Raw genomic sequence first — 22,543 nt, 5'->3', positions numbered from 1 at the left:
CTTCTCCCCCTGACAGTGCAGGGGGGTCTTTGCCCAATTCAGTAGCTCTGACCAATACCTGTGCCTTTTCTGGTTCCACTAATACATTACCTGTTAAATCTGAAATGGTGGTGCTCACCTCCTTTATGTCACCTCTTTTTTAAAATAATAGTTATTTGTCTGGCTGGACTGGGTCTTAGTTTTGGCATGTGGGCTCTAGTTCCCTGACCAGGGATAGAACCTGGGTCCTCTGCATTGAGAGCGTGGAGCCTTAGCCACTGGACCACATGGGAAACCCCCTTGTCACTTCTTAAGTCAAGAAGTCAGGCATTTGTTGAGCTGTAAGGAGGAACTTTAAAACAGGAAGAAAGAGCCCATGAAGGGATGCTCACTATCATAAATCATCAGGGAAATAAAACAGACACAGTGTGTTATCACTTCCTCCTCAGTAGGATAGCTCTGATCAAAGATAGAAAATAGTAAGTGTTGGCAAATATACAGAGAAATTAGAAGCATGCATTCTATGGTTGGTGAGAATGTAAACTAATGCACCTACTTTGGAGGAGAAGGGGATGACAGAGAATGAGATGATTGGATGGCATCACCGATTCGATGGGCATGAGTTTGAGCAAGCTGTGGGAGTTGGTAACAGACAAGGAAGCCTGGTGTGCTGCAGTCCATGGAGTCGCAAAGAGTTGGACACGACTGAACTGAACTGAACCTTATGACTCCGAGCTCCACTTGCAGGTGTATACCCAAGAGAAATAAAAACACAGGTCTGCACAAAGACTTGGGTGTGAATGTCCATAGAATTATTACTATAAGAGCCCCAAAGTAAAAATAACCTGTCCATCAGTGGATGAATGGATAAACAAATGTTGTTTATTCATATACAATGGAATATTATTTGACAAAAAAAGAATGAAGAACAGCTTCAGGCTACAACGTGGGTGAAGTTGGAAAAAATTATGCCAAGTGAACAAGTTAGTCACCCAAAACCACATATTGTACAATATTTATTTTTGCCACACCTGGTGGCATGTGAGATCTTAGTTCCCAACCAGTGATTGAACCCACATCTCCTGCAGTGAAAGCATGGAGTCTTAACCACAGGACTGCCAAGGAAGTCCCCATATTGAATAATTTTATTTCTATGAAATGTCCAAAATAAGCAAATAAGCAGGCAGTAGACAAGTGGTTTCCGAGGGCTGGGGAGGAGAGGGAGCAACTGCTAATGAATACAGAATTTCTTCTTTGGGGTGACAGAATACTTAAAAATTACGTAGTGAAAATGGTTGTGCAATATTGTGAGTGTACTGGAAACCACTGAATTATGCCCGTAAGTGGTTGAATTGTATGGTATGTAGGTCGTATTTCAATAAGCTATTATTAAACAAACAGGTGACGCTAATGGTAAAGAATACGCCTGCCAACGCAGGAGACTGGGGTTTGATGCCTGGGTCGGGAAGATCCCCCTGCAGAAGGGCATGGCAACCCACTCCAGTATTCTTGCCTGGAGAATCCCATGGACAGAGGAGCCTGGTGGGCTAGAGTCCATGGGGTCACAGAGAGTCAGATATGGCTGAGTGACTGTGCACACATACACACAAACAAAAGGATGAAAGAAAGGAAGGAAGAGAGAGAGAAAGAAAGGAAAGTATCTCCCTCCTGTCCTTGCAGGGTCTGGGGTCAGTGAGGGGCCCCTCCTGCTCTGAGTCCTTCAGGCGCCTTCCTAACACCGTGCCTCTACCCCTCCTTCTCCTCTCCTGGGATGCTCTTCCCTCCCCATCTGCTTGGCTGCTTGGCAGACCTACTGTTCCACCATCAGGTCCCTGCTCCCCCACACCCACTCTTCTCTGTGGTTTTCCCGGATCAACCTGGCAAGTTGCCTTACCCTTTCTCTGTGCCTGAAGGCTGTGCTCCTTTTAGACACATCACGTGGTATCGTGGTCCCTGGCTGCCTGTCCATCTTCCTGCTGGCCCTGACGGCCCTCCTGGGGGGCTGAGACGCTGTCCCATCTCTCTACAGGTACCCAGCAGCTGGCATGGGGCCTGGCAGACAGCAGGGGCAAGGTGGATGCTTGCATGGCGAACCACACAAGCCCACACAGACACCTTCCAGAAACACACATCCCTGGGGAAAAGCCAAGGCGGAAGTCACTGAATTTCTCCTCTACCAATTTCCTCCTCCTCGTTCAATTTTGGGCAAGCAGTCAGGTATATGCGTTCCCACTGTGGTTTAAAAAAACCCCAACAAGCCAGATTTGAAATTCAGGAAACTGGAAACACGGGCCACTTAGGGCTGAGAAAGGCTGGCAGATTCTGCTAGAAATTCAGAGTGCCAAAAACGTCAAAGGCAATTACCTTAAAAATAGCAACTTACCTTGTGCTACAGGGCTATTTTTCCTTGTGTACCATAAACAAAATTGAATTCATTTAATAATTTACTTGCCAATTCTGAGAGAGCTTGGTCAGAATAGTAAATAATTTCAAGGAAGATAGTAATTGCTGCTAAGCTGCCAAATGAATTTGTTTACTACTTAGATAAATTCTTTAAAGGCTCTTGACAATATTGATGAAAAGTTCTGATTCCTAATTGATCAATTACAGCTTGTATTACTTAGGAATTTTGGTTGCAAAGCCCAGAAAGTCATGTGAGCTGTTTAAATAAGAAGGGAAACTGAAAAAAGTGAAAGTGAAGTCGCTCAGTCTTGTCCTAGTCTTTGCAACCCCAGGGACTGTAGCCCACCAGGCTTCTCTGTCCATGAAATTCTCTAGGCAAGAATACTGGAGTGGGTTGCCATTCCCTTCTCCAGGGGATCTTCCCGACCCAGGAATTGAACCTGGGTCTCCTGAACTGCAGACAGATTCTTCACCATCTGAGCCACCAGGGAAGCCCCCTCCTAAGTATATTCTTCAACAATTTGCCTTTTAAGTTTTAAAGTAGATAACTACATGGTGCTCTATCATGTGAATACACTATAATTTATTTTAGCATTTATATGGTTTTCAGGATTTTTCAGCTGCAAACCACGCATCCATGTTTATATTATTGCACATTTGTGGGAGTTTCTCTACAGGATAAATTTCTGGAAAGACAGTTTCTGAGTCAAAGGGTGCGTGTTTTAGAAATGCTGGGTGATTTCGCTAAATTGTGCTCCCAGAATGCAACACCAACTTACACTCCTAAGAAGGGTCTATCAGTGCAATTTATGTATTCATTCACACATGCATACATTCAATCAACCAATTAATCAATCACCCAGTCAACAAAGTATTTATTGAGTTGTCTTCTACGTGTCAGGTAGTCAAGTGGGTATCATGTTGAGGGAAATAGAGACAACTCCTGCTCTAGTGGGGATGACAATATGGTGGGGAGATAGATGTGAGTTATTTTATTTGCTTTGATAAATGTGATAAGAAAAAGGTGTGGGGACTGTGAAGCCCAGAGTAGCTGGTAATATCTACTTTGGGGGCGTCAACCTACATTGCCTGTGAGATTGACCATCTGGCACACCATATTTTAACCTCTCAAAAACTAACAAAAAACTCTCTCTGGCCTGTTTTTCTTCCTTTTTTCGCACTTTGGTTCTTATTAATTCCCTCTAATTCTGTATCCCTAGGAACAATTTAACCTTCCATTTTTCTATTTAGCCTTCTTTATTAAATAGGACCAACTGTTGACAACTTTATTCCCTTTTTTTGGGTAAATTGTTATGCTTTTATATAATGTTTAGACTTTGAATTTTTTGGAAAAGATTTAAAAACTTTAATTGCAGTGAAACACATAACATTAAATGTACCATCTTAACTATTTTTAAGTGTATAATTCAGCAGTGTTAAATATATTCACATTGATCTCTAGAACTCTTTCATCTTCCCAAACTGAAACTCTGCTCCCATTAAAGAACAATATCCCATTCCCTTTTCCCACAGCCCTGGCCCCTGCCATTCTGCTTTCTGTCCTTGTGAATATGACTGCTCTGGGGATATCATAGAAATGAAATCACAGGGTATTTGTCTATTGTGGCTGGCTTATATCACTTCACAACATCACCTAGCATAATGTATTCAAGGTTCATCCATATTGTAGCTTGTAGCAGGGTTTTCTTCCTTTTGAAGGCTGAATAATATTCCATTGTAGTGCTATACTAAATTAAATATTGCTTATCTGTTCATTGTAGTGGAACCTGGGTTGCTTCTTGTCGCCGCAGTTCAGTTGCTCAGTCATGTCCGACTCACTGCCACCCCATGGACTGCAGCGTGCCAAGCTTCCCTGTCTTTCACTATCTCTGGAGTTTGCTCAAACTCATGTCCATTGAGTCAATGATGCCATCCAGTCATCTCATCCTCTGCTGCCCCCTTCTCCTCCTTCGCTCAACCTTTCCCAGCATCAGGGTCTTTTCCAATGAGTTAGCTCTTCGCTTCTACATTTTGGCTTTTGTGAATAATGCTGTTGTGAACACAGATGTACAAATATCACACGGAGACCCTGCTTTCAGATCTTTTGGGCATACACCAAGAAGTGGGATTGGTGAATCAGATTGTAATTCTGTGTTAATTTTTTGAGGAAACACCATGCTCTTTTCCTTAGTGGCTGCACCATTTTACCTTCCCACCAACAGTGCACAAGTATTTCAATTTCACCACATCCACCCCAACAGTTTCTCTTCTCTGTTTTTCTTTGATAGTAGCCATCCTAATTGGTGTGAGCTGGTAGCTCACTGTGCTTTTGATTTGCATTTCCCTACCGATTGGTGATGTTTAACATCTTTTCATTTGTTTCTTGGCCATTAGTATATTTCTTTGGAGAGCTGTTTATTCAAGACTTTTGCCCATTTGAAAAAAATGGGTTGTCTTTTGTTTTTCTTCCATTTTAAGATACAAACATGCAGGAGCAAGTAGGGTGAATTTTGAAAGATGCCTTTGAAGCTTTTTTTTTTGAATGATAAGTCCTAGCTTGTGGCCCTGGGCAACATTCTCTAAGGAACGGTCATTGCTTCTGTTCAAAGTTCCAGGAGTTCAACACCCACGGAGTTGTTTTCAGAGCCCTGGCCAGAGGCTAGAGGGACATTGGGTTCCTCCAAGAGCTTTATGGATGGTGCTTCCTGCACTGTTTGCTCCTGGTTGGGAAGGGTCTCCTAAGAAAGTTCTCGCCAACCTTGGGTCTCAGAAGAGCCCCTCACAACCATGCTCCATACCTTCTCACTCTCTTCCTTAGAGTCCTTGATGAACCAGAGCAGGACTCCCTAGGTTTTCCTCTGTTCTCTGTTTCTTGTTTGTAGGATATAAACTTCATTCAGCCTCCCACACCTTCCCTGAGAGTCAAAGGGCAGATTCAAACAGTTGCTCATCTGTATGCAGGTCAAGAAGCAACGCTTAGAACTGGACATGGAACAACAGACTGGTTCAAAATTGGGAAAGGAGTACATTAAGGCTGTATATTGTCACCCTGCTTATCTAACTTATATGCAGAGTATATCATTGGAAATGCTGGACTGGATGAATCACAAGCTGAAATCAAGATTGCATGTGTGCTCAGTCGTGGCTGATTCTTTGCAACCCTATGGACTGTAGCCTGTCAGGCTCCTGTGTCCCTGGAATTTTCCACTCAAGAATGCTGGAGTGGGTTGTCATTTCCTATTCCAGGGGATCTTCCCAATCCAGGGGTTGAACCTGGGTCTCCTGCATCGCAGGCATATTTTTTACCTTCTGAGCCACCAGAGAAACCCCTGGAATCAAGATTGCCGGGAGAAATATCAATAACCTCAGATATGCAGATGACACTACCCTCATGGCAGAAAGCAAAGAAGAATTAAAGAGCCTCTAGATGAAGGTGAAAGAGGAGACTGAAAAACAGGCTTAAAACTCAACATTTAAAAAACCAAGATCATGGCATCTGGTCCCATCATTTCATGGCAAATAGATGGGGAAAAAACTGGAAACAAACTTTATTTGTAAAGTGACATACTTTATTTTCTTGGGCTCCAAAATCACTGCAGATGGTGACTTCAGCCATGAAATTCAAAGATGCTTGCTCCTTAGAAGAAAGGCTATGGCTTATCTTTTGTTGTTCAGTCACTCAGTCATGTCCGACTCTTTGTGACCCCATGGACTGCAGCACTCCAGGCTTCCTTGCCCTTCACCATCTCCCAGAGCTTGCTCTAGCTGATGTCCATCGAGTCAGGGATGCCATCCAACCATCTCATCCTCTGTCATCCCCTTCTCCTCCTGCCCTCAATTTTCCCAGCATCAGGGTTTTTTTTTTTTTTTTTACAAAGAGTCAGCTCTTCACATCAGGTGGCCAAAGTATTGGAGCCTTAGCTTCAGTCCTTCCAATGGATATTCAGGACTGATTTCCTTTGGGATTGACTGGTTTGATCTCCTTGCTGTCCAAGGGACTCTCAAGAGTCTTCCCTAGCACCATAGGTCTTTAGATAGATATTTTCAGGAACTGATTTCATGATCCCAATCCTTACATTTCCTCCTATCTAGAAAAGCACTAAACCCCTTCGTGGTGACATCAACTCTTTGTGACTAGCATGAAACCTTTTATAAAATGAGTACTTAATTGCACTGAACTTCCCCTTCACCAAAATCTTATATACTGACCTTCCTCTACTGCTCTTTAGAGCATTCTCTCAGAGCTCTCTGAGGTGCTAACTCTTGGGCTGCAGTCCTCATTTTGCCCCAAATAAAACTTAACTCACAGATCTCATGTTGTGCATGTATTTAGTTGACAGTTATGACCTAAATCTGCAAAGGCGATGTAGGCTTAATTCATACCAATCCGAACAAAAGGTGACCAAGAGCACATGTGGAGAGGAGGCGAGAGTGGGAACACGTCCTCTCCAGGACATCAGAATTGCCAAATCAGAGGTGGCCTCGATGACCTTGACCCGCGTCCGCTCCTCTCCAAATTCCCTTCTCTGTGTTTCTTCCCCTCCGCCTTACTGTAGCCATGTTTGTTCTCACACATCTCTTGCATCCTTGGAGGAGACTTCAGGTCCTTCAGATTCTATAAGCTGAACTATTGCCAAGGCAAACAACTCTTCTTCATAGAAACATCAATCGACTGTCAGTGCATAACCTCCAGTCAGTGAGTTAGGCGAACAAAGTCTTTGTTCTTAAGAAATTTGAAAGCCTAATTAGCTTTATTAGGTGATTCATGAATCAGGCAGCCTCCCATCAAGTGATGGGACCAGATGCCATGATCTCAGTTTTTTGAAACTACTGCACAATTGCACTCATCTCACACACCAGCAAAGTAATGCTCAAAATTCTCCAAGTTAGGCTTCAATAGTACATGAACGAAAAACTTCCAGATGTTCAAGCTGGATTTAGAAAAGGTAGAAGAACCAGAGATCAAATTGCTAACATGCATTGAATCATAGAAAAAGCAAGAGGATTCCAGAAAAAACATCTACTTCTGTTTTATTGACTATGCTAAAGACTCTTGACTATGTGGATCACAACAAACTGTGGAAAATTCTGAAAGAGATGGGAATACCAGACCACTTTTCCTACCTCCTGAGAAATCTGTATGCAGGTCAAGAAGCAACCGTTAGAACCAGACATGGAACAACGGATTGGTTCCAAATCAGAAAAGGAGTACGTCAAGGCTGTATATTGTCACCCTGCTTATATAACTTATATGCAGAGTACATCATGAGAAATGCTGGACTTGATGAAGCACAAGCTGGAATGAAGATTGCCGGAAGAAATATCAACAACCTCAGATATGCAGAAGACACTACCCTTATGGCAGAAAGCAAAGAGGAATTGAAGAGCCTCTTGATGAAAGTGAAAGAGGAGTGAAAAAGCTGGCTTACAAGTCAACATTCAAAAAGCTACAATCACTGGAATAGGTTAGGTATTAAATCTAGGTTTCATATTATGGGCTTTTGCACAAGTGATGCCATTTTAGGCCTGTTCTTTTTCTACAATACCAGGAAGGCAGATTGGAACGGAAGAAGGCAGAGGGATCCCTACATAAAAGGAAATTTAAAGGAAATGCTCCATTGATTTGAAAAAGGAAAGAAGGAAAAGAAAGAGAGGAAGAAAGGAAGGGAAGGAAGGACAGACACAATAAAAAGTGATGCTTGGAAACCAGCACTCTTGGTCAGTATCAGCGGTTCAGGTTGCAGAGTGGAGACTCAGGACCACTTGTGGGGAGGCTGGTGTTGACTTAGAAAAAAAAAATAGTCACAACCTATAAGTTGAGAGTTATGTTTTATTTGAAAGGGATTTTTAGAACTTCAAGCTCGGGAGACAGAATCTTCAGTGACCCTGAGAGAACTGTCCGGAGGAGGCCGGGGTAGGGGGAGTTAGGAGTTGGGGGGAAGGAGTCAGGTTATACAGAAGTTTGCAGCAAGGAACAGGTAGTCTGAATGTCAAAAGATTGCTGTTCATTAAGGAAAATGAGATGTCTCAAATTAATGAATTTAGCGTTTCTATGTAGGGGAAGATGCAAGAGTCTGGACTTACTGAAATCACTCCCTTCATATGCATCTCAGTCATCTGGAGCCAGCGTCCTGTGATTTGATTTTTCACATCCTTACTTAGTTCCTCACTCACTGAGAGAGTGGCACAGCTTCAGAGCTGCAGGCTTTGTTTTTTCCTGGGCACACTCTGGACTCAGAAACACATCTGGAGGGCCGAGTCGCTGATGGCCATGACATCCGTGCTTATTCACATGGCAGGAAATACTGCGTTTCACACTGGTGTTTGCTCCATTTGAGGGCACTGCTTTTTCCTTCTGGAGACTGGGATAAAGTGTTTGTGCAGGGTTTCAAGGCTGTCATCCTTGATCTCCCTTTGTGGAAGTGATGACTTCTGAGTAGTTAGGAGCCCAACACTGGTTTCTACACAGTTTCAGCGTGAACACACAGCTGTGTCTAGGGCCCAGGGAGGATGCCCCAGCTGACCCAGCTCTGTTCCCTAGAGAGTAGTGGGTCACCAGCCCACTGTTAGTGGTGAACTCTCTTGTCTGCATTGAGGACCATGGCACCAGCTCTTGCTGCCATGACCTGCAGGAAAGGCAACAGGACCCAGAGAGTTCGTGCAAAATTGTGTGTGATTTCACATCCACTTCCCTGATAGCTCAGTTGGTAAAGAATCTGCCTGCAATGCAGGAGACCCCGTTAGAGTCCTGGGTGGGGAAATTCCACTGGGGAAGGGATAGGCTACTCACTCCAGTATTCTTGGGCTTCCCTAGTGGTTCAGCTGGTAAAGAATCTGCCTACAATGCCGGAGACCTGGGTTGGATCCCTGGGTTGGGGAGATCCCCTGGAGAAGGGAAAGGCTACCCACTCCAGTATTCTGGCCTGGAGAATTCCATGGACTGTATAGTCCATGGGGTCACAAAGAGTCGGACACGACTGAGCGACTTTCACTCACTCACGTCCACACTTCAGCTCCCCAAACATGAAGGTTGTTAGAGGAAGCCTTTCAGCAGGCCCTCAGAGAAGGATTTCTGCGCATTACTTAAAAAATTTCTAGAGTTGGCAATAAATATCTGGTTATTAAGAGTCAAAAGATAGTTTGGGTGTGGTTCCTGGGTGGCTCAGTGGTAAAGAATCCATCTGCGAAGCAGGAGACATGGGTACAAGCCCTGGATCGGGAATACCCCCTGGAGATAGAAATAGTAACCCCCTCCAATATTCTGGTCTGAGAAATCCCATGGACAGAGGACCCTGGAGGACTGCAGTCCATGGGGTTGCAGAAGAGTCAGATACGACTTAGAGACTAAACAACAGCAACAAGGGCTGAGAACTAGAGAAGATATCTACTTTTTTTTTTTTTTTTTTTGCTAAGTATCTATCTGTATTCTTTCCTACCTGAAATTTTTATAATAAGTACATATAGTGTATTTCTTTTTTAATACAAAGCCACATGTGTATAAAATCTTAAACATGATGTAGGTATTAGGAGGATTATTTTCATCAGGAGAAGGAATCTACAGTTTCAGGACTGTGATGCAGGCAGGAAGCAGTGAAATTGGATTTCTTAAGTCATGGAGCTGATAACCCATCCTGACTGTGCTGCCGACTGGCTTTGGAGTAAATAATGTTTCCTCTCTACCGTCCTCATAATAATACATTATATTTAAACTGCTTTCGAGACTCACCGTACTTAATATACTTCAGATGGACCCTGTGACTTCAGGAGGAACAGGTTCTTTTTCTCATTTTACAGCTGAGGAAACTGAGATCCAGAGAGATTTAGTGACTTATCAACACCAAGATAGAAAATGAATGTCAGAGCCCGGAGCTGAGATTTTAAAAAAATACTATTTATGCTCTTCCACACCGGGGATTGACAAACTCTTCCACCTGCTTGAAGACACAGAATCTGCACTTGGTCTAAACATTTTGTGTCTCAGGCCCTCTGTGTTTCTTTCTGTCTCTGTTCTTCCCTTGGGGCTCTTTGTAGAATTGAGCTCCAGGCAAGCTGTACCCTAAGTCTGCAGTTTACAATCAAAGGGCTTCCTCCTCCTGAGGGCATTTGCATGTGGGAGTTTCTATCTAGCTTGCAATTCACCCTATTGTATATTTACAATTGTCTCTACATGTGCCAAGTCCCTTCCGTCATGTCCGACTCTTTATAACCCCACGGACTGTTTCTCACCAGGATCCTCTGTCCATGGGATTTTCCAGGCAAGAATACTGGTTGCCATTTCCTCTTCCAGAGATCTTCCCAACTCAGGGATCAAACCTGTGTCTCTCAGGTCTCCAGCACTGGCAGGCAGATTCTTTACCACTAGTGCCACCTGGGAAGCCTTCCCACAATCGTCTAAGGGGGTAGAGTAGATCGGATGCTAAGTTTTTTTTTTTAGTAGTTCTTTTTCTTTTTTAAAATTATTTTATTATTCTTACCATTATTCTATTTACTTTTTGACCATGCCACACTGCATGTTGGATCTTAGTTGCCTGATCAAGGATTGAACCCATGCCCCCTGCGTTGGAAGCACAGAATCTTAACCACTGGACCACCAGGGAAGACCCTAATGCTAAGTATTCTTAACACCAATGATAATAATCGTGTCTCCTCCCCTCGGTTAATGTCCACTGGAACCTGCGAATGTGACTTATTTGGCAATGGGCTCTTGCAGACGTAATCAAGCTAAAATGAGGTTAAACTGAATTAAGTGGAAAGTGAAAGTGCTCAGTCATGTCTGACTCTTTGTGACCCCATGGACTATACAGTCCATGGAATTCTCTAAGCCAGAACACTGGAGTGGTTAGCGTTTCTGTTCTCCAGGGAATCTTCCCAACCCAGGGATCCAACCCAGGTCTCCCGCATTGCAGGCAGATTCTTTACCAGCTGGGCTATCAGGGAAGCTCATACTGAATTAAGGTGGACTCTAAATCCACCGTAGGGCTTCCCAGGTGGCACAGTGGTAAAGAACCTGCCTTCCAATGCAGGAGACACAAGAGACTTGGATTTGATCCCTGGGTCGGGAAGATCCCCTGGAGTAAGAAATGGCAATGTACTCTAGTACTCTTATTTGGAAAATTACCTGGACAGAAGAGCCTGGCGGGCTACAGAAAATGGGGTCGCAAAGAGTTGGACATGATTGAGCATGCACGCATGCACACACACAGAATCCACTATGACCAGTGTCCTTATAAGAAGGGGGGAATTTGGACACAGAGACAAAAGGAAAGAAAGCCACATGCAGACCAAGACTGGAGTGACACGGCTATAAGCTGAGGGGTGCCAGGGTTGCCAACACCCACCGAAGTTAGAAGAGGTGAGACTTCCCTGGTGGCCCAGGGGTTAAGAATCTACCTTCTGATGTAGGGGATTCAAGTTCAATATCTGGTCAGGAAACTTAAGATCCCACAGCATGTGGGATGGCAGCTAAGCCTTCTAGTTGCAGCAAGAGAAGCCCATGCACCACAATGAAGACCCAGTGAAGCCAAAAAAAAAAAAAAAAAGAAAGAAACTAGAAGAGGTAAGGCAGAATTCTCCCCAAGAGCCTTTGGAGAGAGCCTGGCCCCGATGACACCTTGCTCTTGGACCCCCATCCTCAAGAGCTGTGAACAAATAAATTTCTGTTGTTTTAAGTCATGCAGTTTATGGTCATTTGCAATAGCAGCCACAGGAAGCTAACATACAACTTTTCTTTTTTTAAATTAAAAATCGTGTGGTACATGTATATAACGGAACATGACTCAGCCATAAAAAGGAACACATCTGAGTCAGTTATAATGATGTGGATGAACCTAGAGCCTATTATACAGAGTGAAGTATGTCAGGAAGAGAAAGACAAATATCGTATATGAACACACATATATGGAATCTAGAAAGATGGTACTGATGAACCTATCTGCAAGGCAGCAGTGGAGATGCAGAAATGGAGAACAGACATGTGAACACAGTGAGGGCAGGAGAGGATGGGATGAATTGAGAGAGCAGCATGGAAACATACACATCACCATATGTAAAATAGCCAGCGGGGATTTGCTGTAAGACGCAGGGAGCTCAGACTGGGGCTCTGTGATAACCTAGAGGGATGGGAAAGGGTGGGAGGTGGGAGGGAGGCTCAAGAGGCGGGGGACATATGTGTACCTGAGGCTGATTCAGGTTGATGTATGACAGAAACCAACACAACATTGTAAAGCAATTATCCTCCCATTAAAAATGAATAATAAAAAATTGTGAAGTGGGTAATATGAGGAGGGACTTGTAGCTCTTCCTAGTGAGAAAATGTTCCCTGACATTTTTGAGTTTGGTACATTCTTCTGGTATATTTTAGTGCTCATTTTAGTATGTATATAACCACCACCCTTGCAAACGCTCAGTGCCTGCATCAAGCATTTTATGGGAATATAATTTGTTTACCAGTATCTTCTTCTTCATCTTGGAACCTTCAAAGTCTAGCAAAACGTCTGATAAAAAATTTATCTGTTTTCTTTTTTAAGCAAGATCCATGTTTTATGAACAGGTTACTCTCACATGTCTTGGTGACAAGTTTGGTACAAAAAATCATTCTTAATAACATTTCTTGAGTGAATGAATGACTATAAGAATGTAATCTTTTTCTTTGCTGTGAGAAATCTATGACAATTTTTACATTATACAATCAAGTCTGTATCCATGTAGGATACATGATCTCTAATATTGACTTATTTCAGATATGGAGAATAGCAGTTAGGATGCTAAACTTTTCTGAAGACAGAGGCCAGATTCTTACTTCGAAAGAGAATAGGTCTGGACTGTTTTAGGACGTATGTGGAGTGGAGAGAACTTATTTTTCCTTCCAACTTTAACGACATAAGGTTAGACCCTCATTCAGGTTCAAAAAGCAGCTTTGTTGTTTTCAGGAACAGAAGATTCCAGCTCATCTTTTTGGTGTGATAGCTTCTGAGTAACGACTTCATCTTTGTTCTTTACATCAATTCATTTCAGCCTTTATAACTGGCATATCACACAGTTTATTGGATTGGTCCAATCTCCTCGAATTCTTTCAACCTAGTCTATACTTTCCTGAGTCTCATACTGACCTGTTCTCACTAAATACAATTTCTAGTGGTTAGAAATTTGAAATTCAGGATAAAGGGAATGTCTATTGTCTAGGAAAGAAAAGAGAACAACTTTAAAGAGGCATAGAATTCACACATCCTTTTAGTAAAAGAGAAAGGGAAGTCATTTTCTAGTTTTGACACGGAAAAATACTTTTGTTACTTATTGTCCATAAAGGTAACTTAAACTCTACTTAAAAACAGCAGGAACAACAACAGAACAATTTCGTATAATAATATTTGTTGGGAGCTTTTCCTTGGCGGGGATGGGAGTGGAGCACGGGGAACTGGGTAGCCGTGCCGGCCGGGAATTTTTACTTTCTTGTCTGTATATTGCTTGAGCTTTCTAAAGCGAGTTTGCAATACTTTGGTGATCAGAAAAAGCAATAAAGAGAAATTATTTCCTTGAGGGTAGAAGTGTTTGGGAAGGAACGAGGCCTTTTAGAAAACAATTTCTGGAAAGCCTTATAAAATCTCAGGTAAGCTTCTGTTGCTAGGGAGTTGCTAAGGAGCATCAAGTTCTAATGGAAATCTACTAGCAGTGATGAATGGGTGAAAGAAAACGCTATCCCCCTCTAACGGGTAGGAGAACATTCTTGCCTTCTGATTGGAAGGGATCCAGGCTAAGTTCTGTGGCTGTGCCAGAGACAATGTCAGCTTTGCCTTCTGGAAAGCCAGTGAGCAGAGTGAGTGCTATAGAGGTGGAAATAAACCGCGAGCCACCTGGCAATGCCTGTGACACATAACCTGGGCTGATGCAGACACTCACGTATTGTTGAGTCTTACCACCAAAATGGAAAATCACTGGGAGACGACTTTTGATAAAAACGGCAAAGGAGAACAGTTGGAGAAACGGACTGAAATGTTCATATTCAGCAAGCATTAACTTACTGTCGTTAATCAGTTCTGATGTCCCCCAAAGCCAGGTTTAGCTTTGGAGCATCAAATTCAAGGAAGGATTAACTGTTGTAAATTACAGAGATAGATTTTAATCCACGTCTCTGCAAGATAGAGTTGGAATTGGTTTACGCCGATTTAGAAATGCTGATGAACGGACCAAATTAAAATCAGACATTTTTATACTTTTAGTCATTACTGGAGAGCAAGAAAAGGAGTGGGCTGGAGAAATTTTCTCCAGAGGCTTGGGAAATGAGGTAGTGGCCAGCACCTGGGTCAAAGCCCCCTGGTGACTCCAAATGCCCATTTTACAGGAGGGCTAGGCCTGCTTGACCATCAAGTGTCTGAGGACAGGAAATTGTACTGGGTTGGAGGGAGACAAGGCAGCACTCAAGAAAGCTGGCTCACAGGATGGGCTGGTCGAGGGTGTGAACTCCAGGCATTAATGGTGTGAGACCACACTGAAGTCAGGATGATTGTTGTCGTACAGTCTCTAAGTTGTATCTGACTCTGCAGTCCCACAGACTGCAGCATGCCAGGCTTCCCTGTCCTTCCTGGTAATTGGACTTCTCTGGTGGCGCTGGTGATAAAGAACCCACCCGCCAATGCAGGAGACGCAAGAGACATGGGTTCAATCCCTGGATCAGGAAGAATCCTAGAGAAGGATTCCCAGTTATCACTCCAGTATTCTTGCCTGGAGAATCCCATGGACAGAGGAGCCTGGCGGGCCACTGTCCATAGGGCTGCAAAGAGTTGGACACTACAGAAGTGACATAGCATGCACGCATGCAATCACAAGAAGTCAGGATAGTGCCTCAAAAGGGTAGAGTTCAGGGAGCTCCCTCGTGGCCTAGTCGTTAGGATTTGGCACTTTCACTGTCGTGGCCTGGGTTCAGTGCCCAGTCGGGGAACTAAGATCCCAGCAAGCATGGCCAAAAAAAAGAAAGAAAGAAAGGCTAGAGCTCTGCATGAGATCAGGGTCATAAGAAGCAAAGAAAGTCAGGCTGAGTGCCATGGTCATCTGAGGGTGCCCACGGCTTTCGTTTTCCTGCTGGTTGTCATTGTTGTTGTGCGGTCACTCAGCCGTGTCCGACTCTTTGCGACCCCATGGACCGCAGCACGCCAGGCTTCCCTGTCCTTCACCATCTCCTGGAGCTTGCTCAAACTCATGTCCATTGAGTCGGTGATGCCATCCAACCATCTCATTCTGTTGTCCCCTTCTCCCCCTGCCCTCAGTCTTTCCGGGTCTTTTCTAATGAGTCGGCTCTTCGCAACAGGTGGCCAAAGTATTGGAGCTTTCCTACCGGAGCTTACAGCATATTAAGATGAGCAGATTTAACGGGAAAATGCAAACAAGGTATGCTTCCAGGGGTCGTTAACCTGGATTTTTGGACTGGGATCATGGAAAGGCTCTGTGGGAACCTCTTAAAATTGTTTGCAATATTTTGTGAATGGATCCACCTTGTTTATTTCCTGCTCTCCTCTGGCCTCCACCTCTTAGCTGCTGCTCCAGTGAATCTCGTATGTGCCAAGGCTGCAGCCGCCAGAGGTCTCCAAAGCTGATGGCTCGTCGTGTATCAAGAGTGGAACTGGGTTCAAGACAGAGGTAAGAAGACGAGCCTTTCCCCCAGTTCAGTGCCACACTGTCATGTGCTCCCTCAATGCTCTGTTGTGTCCAGAGGCTCATGTGGTTCTTTTATAAAAGCAATTCTATTATCTCCCAGCCCAAGCCTTCTAAATATGGAGCCTCAAAATTAGTTCAAGGCACGGAGGTTGCAGAAGTGAACAGAGGCCCTTTATTCTTCCTTCTCTTTCACCTGCGATGTTGACCCTTCTTCCCAAACTGAGTCTCCCCAATTATTGCCTGCATGCTCAGTTGCTTCAGTTATGTCAGACTCTTTGCAACCCTATGGACTGTAGCTGCCAGGCTGCTCTGTCCTTGGCATTTCCCAGGCAAGAATACTGGAGTAGGTTGCCATTTCCTCCCCTAGGAATCAAACCCATGTCTCCTACATAGGCAGGTGGATTCTTTACCACTGAACCACCTGGAAATCCTTTTAGTGATATTTGGGGAGCTAGTATACCTTGGCCCACCACACAATCTAGAAGTCTTCACGTACAAGTCTACACGATAATTCAGGTGGAAGGTATGCTTGGCTGCACTAAGTCATAAAACCTGGGGCCTGTCCCCCGGATTGAGAGAAGCTTTGGAGGATGAAGCTGTCCTATGGGAGACACGAGAGGGTAGATCCTATGGGTTGGGGTCTCTCCACGGCCATCTTCAGTATCATACAACTGGAGAGGAGAGAGTTAATGAGAGAAGTTGAATAATTCACTGAACAGCGGGCTAGGATGGAGTTCGGGTGTAGTAGCACTTAGCAGAGACTCCTGCGGAGTTTTGTAACGGGGCTAGAAGAGAGGAGCAGGAGGCAGGTGACCACAGGAAGGATGGACTCGGGTGTCTTATGGTAGCTGGAGGCAGGGCGGGCAGAAATGGGGCTGGAGGGGGTCCTTTCCAGGTTTTGCCTTCGCGTGGTCAAGTCTTCCACACCTTATCAAGTGGCCTTCAGATCCTCCCGCAAAGAATGGACTCTTCCTAATTACTGTTTCATGTCTGACCTCAGAGGGTGCTTCGTGGTGGGAAGGGGTGGCAGTGGAGGTAGGGTTGGTGGGAGAGACACTCTTCCAGATGACAGAGTGACGTGACAAAGTGGGGTGAAGGTTTGGCTGAGGGTCAGGATAGCAAAGGCTGTAGCTGCAAACCATGTGCCTGTAGGTTGGCAGAGAACAAACCAGTCAATGTGACCGTGGGGTGGAAATAACAGTTTTAATCTGATGAAAGTCCACGATAGTGTGAGCGTTGGTGAGAACACAGGTGACCTAGACTTCTTGCTCCGAGGAGCAGTAGCAGCTGCAGCTGGGGAGAGGACTTGGTCGAATTTTAGAGTTAGAACAGGAGCTGGAGTGGGAGAGCTTGAAAAAGAGGATGGAATGATGGTGTTGGAATGGGAGCGGAGATGGGGGTGGCCATCAGGACCCGCAACTAATGAGCAACAGGACCCTCAGAGCAGAGGACATCACCGGCTTGGGTCCAGAGTGTATGTAGTCAAGGTGGAGTCTTTCCAAAATCGTGGCTTTTGGAGACCATAAATTCCTTCTCGTAGAGAGCATCCCTGAGTCATAAGACGGTGGACTGAGTTCCTGACAGTATCCAAACCCTGGGCTGGTGCAGGCTCTCAGAGGTGGCCTTTACCCTTTTCCTGCTCTTTGGGAAAAATTCAGGGGCTGATGGGAGGCCCTGAAACCACAAGAAATCCACCAGCAGAAATGTCTCATGAAGAGGTGGAGCTGGCAGTGGCCACGCAGTGGTGTCCTCTCCTGCAAAGAAACATTCACCTTCTTGCTCAGCTAGGCTTGCAGGACCTGCCGCTCTGGATGTTACCCACTGTTGCTGCAGCCTGCACCGTCTGAGAGGCTGTCAGCACACTCAGAAATGGCCCTTCCTTGGATGTTTTATAGCTTTCTGCTTTTATTTAATATGATTCTATGAATTCTAAGTAAGCTCATTCATCACACCTTCCCTGGGTTGTGTGCAAACAAATGCGTCTCAGGTCCTCTGCAAGCCCTTCTGTGACAAATACCTTCTTGCTGAAAACCTGCGGACCAGAGCTCATAGAATGGGTGAATGTCTCAGAAGAGCGTTTTTTTAGTTAAAAAAGTTATGCACACACGTCACAAATGTAGACAGAGCTAAAGGATAGATAATGAAGATAAAATTCCTCCTTTTACCCCAGGAGCTTGACTTTCCTTCCCAGAAGGACTCCTGCCATTTCCCTGGGGGATGCACCATTGCATTCCAGAAACTTCCAGGCATGTACCCATTTTTGAATTAATGCCTTTTCCAAGCACTGATTGTTATTTTTCTCCAATGACTCGATCTTCAAACCTAGCCGTGGCCCCAGGGAAAGGGTGAAGAACCCCCTGCAGCAGTGACAAGGAAGGAAACATGTCAATGGCATCAGTCCAGACGGTGACATCTGGCTAGGGCAGTGGCTCCCAGCCAAGGCCGGGGGTGCCCAACTGAGGATGTCAGTGGGAAGCTGGCCTCGGAGTTGCTCTTCAAATGCATGGCTGTATTTTTCTTTGCTGCTGAGGGCTGTCTCTTTCTGCTCAAAGGTATTACTAGATTCACCCCCAGACTGAAATAGTGTTGTGCTGGGGACTGTCAGATCACCCTGCCATCTCTGGGACTCCACCACTTGGTTTCATAACCTTTCGCCTGCGAGGTCGGAGGGAAGTACTAACCCACCCCTTGCTCTTTGCAGAGCTTGTCCTTGAGTGCACATTGCTGTCTCGACCGTGAATTTATAGATTGTGAGCAGGGAAGGCTGTCGTTAGGGCACAGTTTGCTTCACGAAGCTTTACTGTTTTTATGACAGCTGCCCGTGGAAAGATGAAAATCCCGAGGAAGTCTAAACAGTCATACCCCCCCACCCCATCAAAGAAGTCAGGCCAGACCCAGTGCTACAATGTACTCCAATCTGTTGATATGCCTCTTAACTCGGTGGATATCCGCTTTGAATTATGTGTACCAAGGGACACCCAGCTGATGTATTTATACTTCGGGATGCCTGGGAAGCCTTGTCTTCACGGTAATTCATTTATTTACGGAAAACAAACATATGGCTTGGTGATGTGTTGGATATAAATTATATATGCATATATATTCCTATTTTTTATGTCTATATCTCAAGCCATAGATGATTGAAATGGAAATAGAGGATAGAGATCATCCTTGACCTCATAGATTTCAGTTCTACGCTTCATTTTAAGGTGAGAGAAACAAGAACCTGGAGAAAGTAGATGACCTGCTAAAGGGGGCAGAGCTATTTGGTGGCAGAGCCAGGCCAGAAGGCAGGAAGGCGCTCGCCCTCGGTTTCCTGCCCCCCACCCCACCGCGGCATTCATTGTCTGCTCTTCTCTGCCCTCTGTGCGCCCTTGGCGACTAGGCCCTCTAGTCGCATTGCCCTCCCCAGCTGGCTTCTGCTTGGGTTTGACCATTGGGAGGTACCCTGGCATTAGATGAGGGAGGGGCAGGAAGAGAGAGAGGCTGGGGCATTCCTCCCGGGGCTCCCTGTTTGGACATCCCATCTCCGGTAGTAGCTCTGACCCATCACCATGACTGCGCCCTCTTTCCTGGTTCCAGCTCTCACCCGTCTTCGGTCATGCCTTTGGCCCCGGGATGGTGATACTGCCCTCTGTGGCATGTCGCTGGGTTCCCCACCATCTCTCCTGTGGTCCCTCCGCCCTGCCCACACCTCTGCACCCGTGCAGGAGTCCTTTCACCAGAGTCTTTCCATCTGGACTGCGTTTCCTGCCAGATCCCCGATGGATGGATACACCAGGTGTCCTGAATCCCCCCCACACACAGGTCTTTCTTACCTTCACATGCTGACTGGTGTGGACATCTTGGCAATAGGCTCTATCACAGAGCTTAGCACACCAATGTGAGCAAATGTTTGAGGAATGATTTAACAAATGCATATGTACTCTAATCAATGCCTGCAGAAAAATTAGCAAAAATGGGATGCTGTCTCATATTTAAGCAAAGTATATTCATTTGAAGCATCCCTAAAATTGGAAAATAATGCTGATGAGCAAAAGTGCTGGTATAAGGGTGCTTTATCTATAGTATCCAGGACATGGAAGTCACCTAAAGGTCCCTCAAAGATGAATGGATAAATAAGTTGTGGTACATATTTATTATGGAATCTTAGCCATAAAAAGGAATGATATTGGGTCATTTGTAGAGATGTGGATGGGCCTAGGGTCTGTCATACAGAATGAAGTAAGTCAGAAAAACAAAAACAAATATCTTAACGCATATATGTGGAATCTGGTAGGCTTCCGAGGTGGCACTAGTGGTAAAGAATCTGCCTGCTGATACAGGAGATGCAATACAGATGTGGGTTCAACCCCTGGGTCGGGAAGATCCCTTGGAGTAGTAAATGGCAACCTGCTCCAGTATTCTTGCCTGGAAAATCCCATGGACAGAGGATCCGGGCAGGCTACAGTCCATGGGGTCACAAAGAATTGGACACGACTGAGGGACTGGCCACTGACACTACATGGAATCTAGAAAAGTGGTTCAGATGCACCTATCTGCAAGTCAGGACTAGAGACACAGACATAGAGAAAAGACTTCTGGACTTGCTGAGGAGAGGGAGTGGGGTGAACTGGGAGACTGGGATTGACAGATACACGCTACCAAGTGTAAAATGTCAAGGCGCTGGTCTTCCCAGGGGTCACGCAGAGCTGTGAGAGCTGGACCATAAAGAAGGCAGAGTGTCAAAGAATTGATGCCTTCAAACTGTGGTTCTGGAGAAGACTCCTGAAAGTTCCTTGGACAGCAAGGAGATCAAACCAGTCAATCTTAAGGGAAATCAACATTGGCTATTCACTGGAAGGACTCATGCTGAAGCTGAAGCTCCAGTATTTTGATCATCTGATGTGAACAGACGACTCATTGGAAAAGTCCCTGATGCTAGGAAAGACTGAGGACAGGAGAAGAGGTGTCAGAGGATGAGATGGCTGGACGGCATCACTGATGCAGTGAACATGAACCTTGGCAAACTCTGGGAGATGGTGAGGGACAGGGAGGCCTGGCATGCTGCAGTCCAAGGGGTCACAAAGAGCCGGGCACAACTGGGCCACTGAAGAACAACAGCAATATGTAAAATAAGTAGCTAGTGGCAGCCTGTTGTATAGCACAAGTGCTCGGTGCTCTGTGATAACTTAGATGGGTGGGATGGGATGGGGTGTGGGAAGGAGGTTCAGAAGTGGGGGGATATATGTATACATATAGCTGACTCACTTCAATGTACAGCAGAAACTAATATAGCATTCTAAAGCAGCTATACGCCAACAAAAATTAAAAAGAAATAAGAAATTACAAAGACTGTCCAAAGAAATTCACTATGACTTATCAGAGAGGTGACCCGATTGGTACCCTATGCTAGGAAAGCTCAGCAGGTAGATGACGTGCACACGCCAGCCTGCACATGGCTGTCCATAAGCCCAGCAGGAGATGGTCTGTGAAGGTCTTAGAAATCTCATTCCACTTCCTGATTTTACAGAAGAGAGATCTGTGGTCCAGAGGAGTAGAATGAACTGGGGAGAATGAATAAGAGGTCCCCAAAGAGGTCCACTCCCTAATCCTTCGTAGCTGTGACTGTGTCACCTTACCCGGCAAAAGGGACTTGACCACTGTGATCAAGTTAAGGACCTGGGAGCATTATTATCCTGGATTATCTGAGTGGGCTCAGTGCGATCATGGGGTTCTTGCATGACGGAGGCAGGGGCTCAGAGTGATAGGAGATGTGATGATGGAACGAGGGGCTGGAATGACATGAGAGAGAGAAGCCTGAACCATGGAACACAGGCAGATCCCAGAACTGGAAAAGGCGAGGAAGTGGATTCCTCCGTGATGCCTCCAGAAAGATCACAGCCCTGCTGATTTACACTTGGCCTCCAGAACTGCGAGGTAGTAGGTGTGTGTTGTCTAAAGCTGCTAGAGTTTGTAGTGACTTGTTACAGCAGTGCTATGGACTGAATGGCATCTCCACCCAAATTCCTATCTTGAGGCCCCAACTCCCAGGGTGACTATATTTGGAGATAGACTCTTTAGAAGGTAATTTAGGTCGAATGAGGTCACACGGGTGGATCCTGGTCCAGCATTTGTGTCCCTTGTAAGAAGAGACACCAGAGTGCACACGTGTGTGCTCTCTCTCCTTGCACTCTCAGAAGAAACGCTTTTCAGAGAACGTGGCCAATCGTAAGTCAGGAAGAGTGCTCTCATCAGGAACTCAGCCCCACTGCACCTGAATCTGGGATGTCCAGCCTCTAGAACTACAAGAAATACATTTTGTGATTTCAGCCACACAACCTGTGCTGTTTTGTTATAGCAGCCCTAGGCGACTAATGCGGTTACACAGTGTAGTCAGAAAAGCCAAGGGCCTTTCCCAAGTTCTGTCCGTCACTCAGGTTCTCCACTTTCAGGTGTGTGTGTGTGTTTAATTAAAAAATTTTTTTTGGCTTCACTGCATGACTTTCAAGATCTTTGTTCCGCAACCAGGGAT

Source organism: Cervus elaphus, chromosome 20 (genome assembly GCF_910594005.1).
Source record: "Cervus elaphus chromosome 20, mCerEla1.1, whole genome shotgun sequence".
Classification (NCBI taxonomy): domain Eukaryota; kingdom Metazoa; phylum Chordata; class Mammalia; order Artiodactyla; family Cervidae; genus Cervus; species Cervus elaphus.
Note: the sequence above shows the minus strand (reverse complement) of the source record.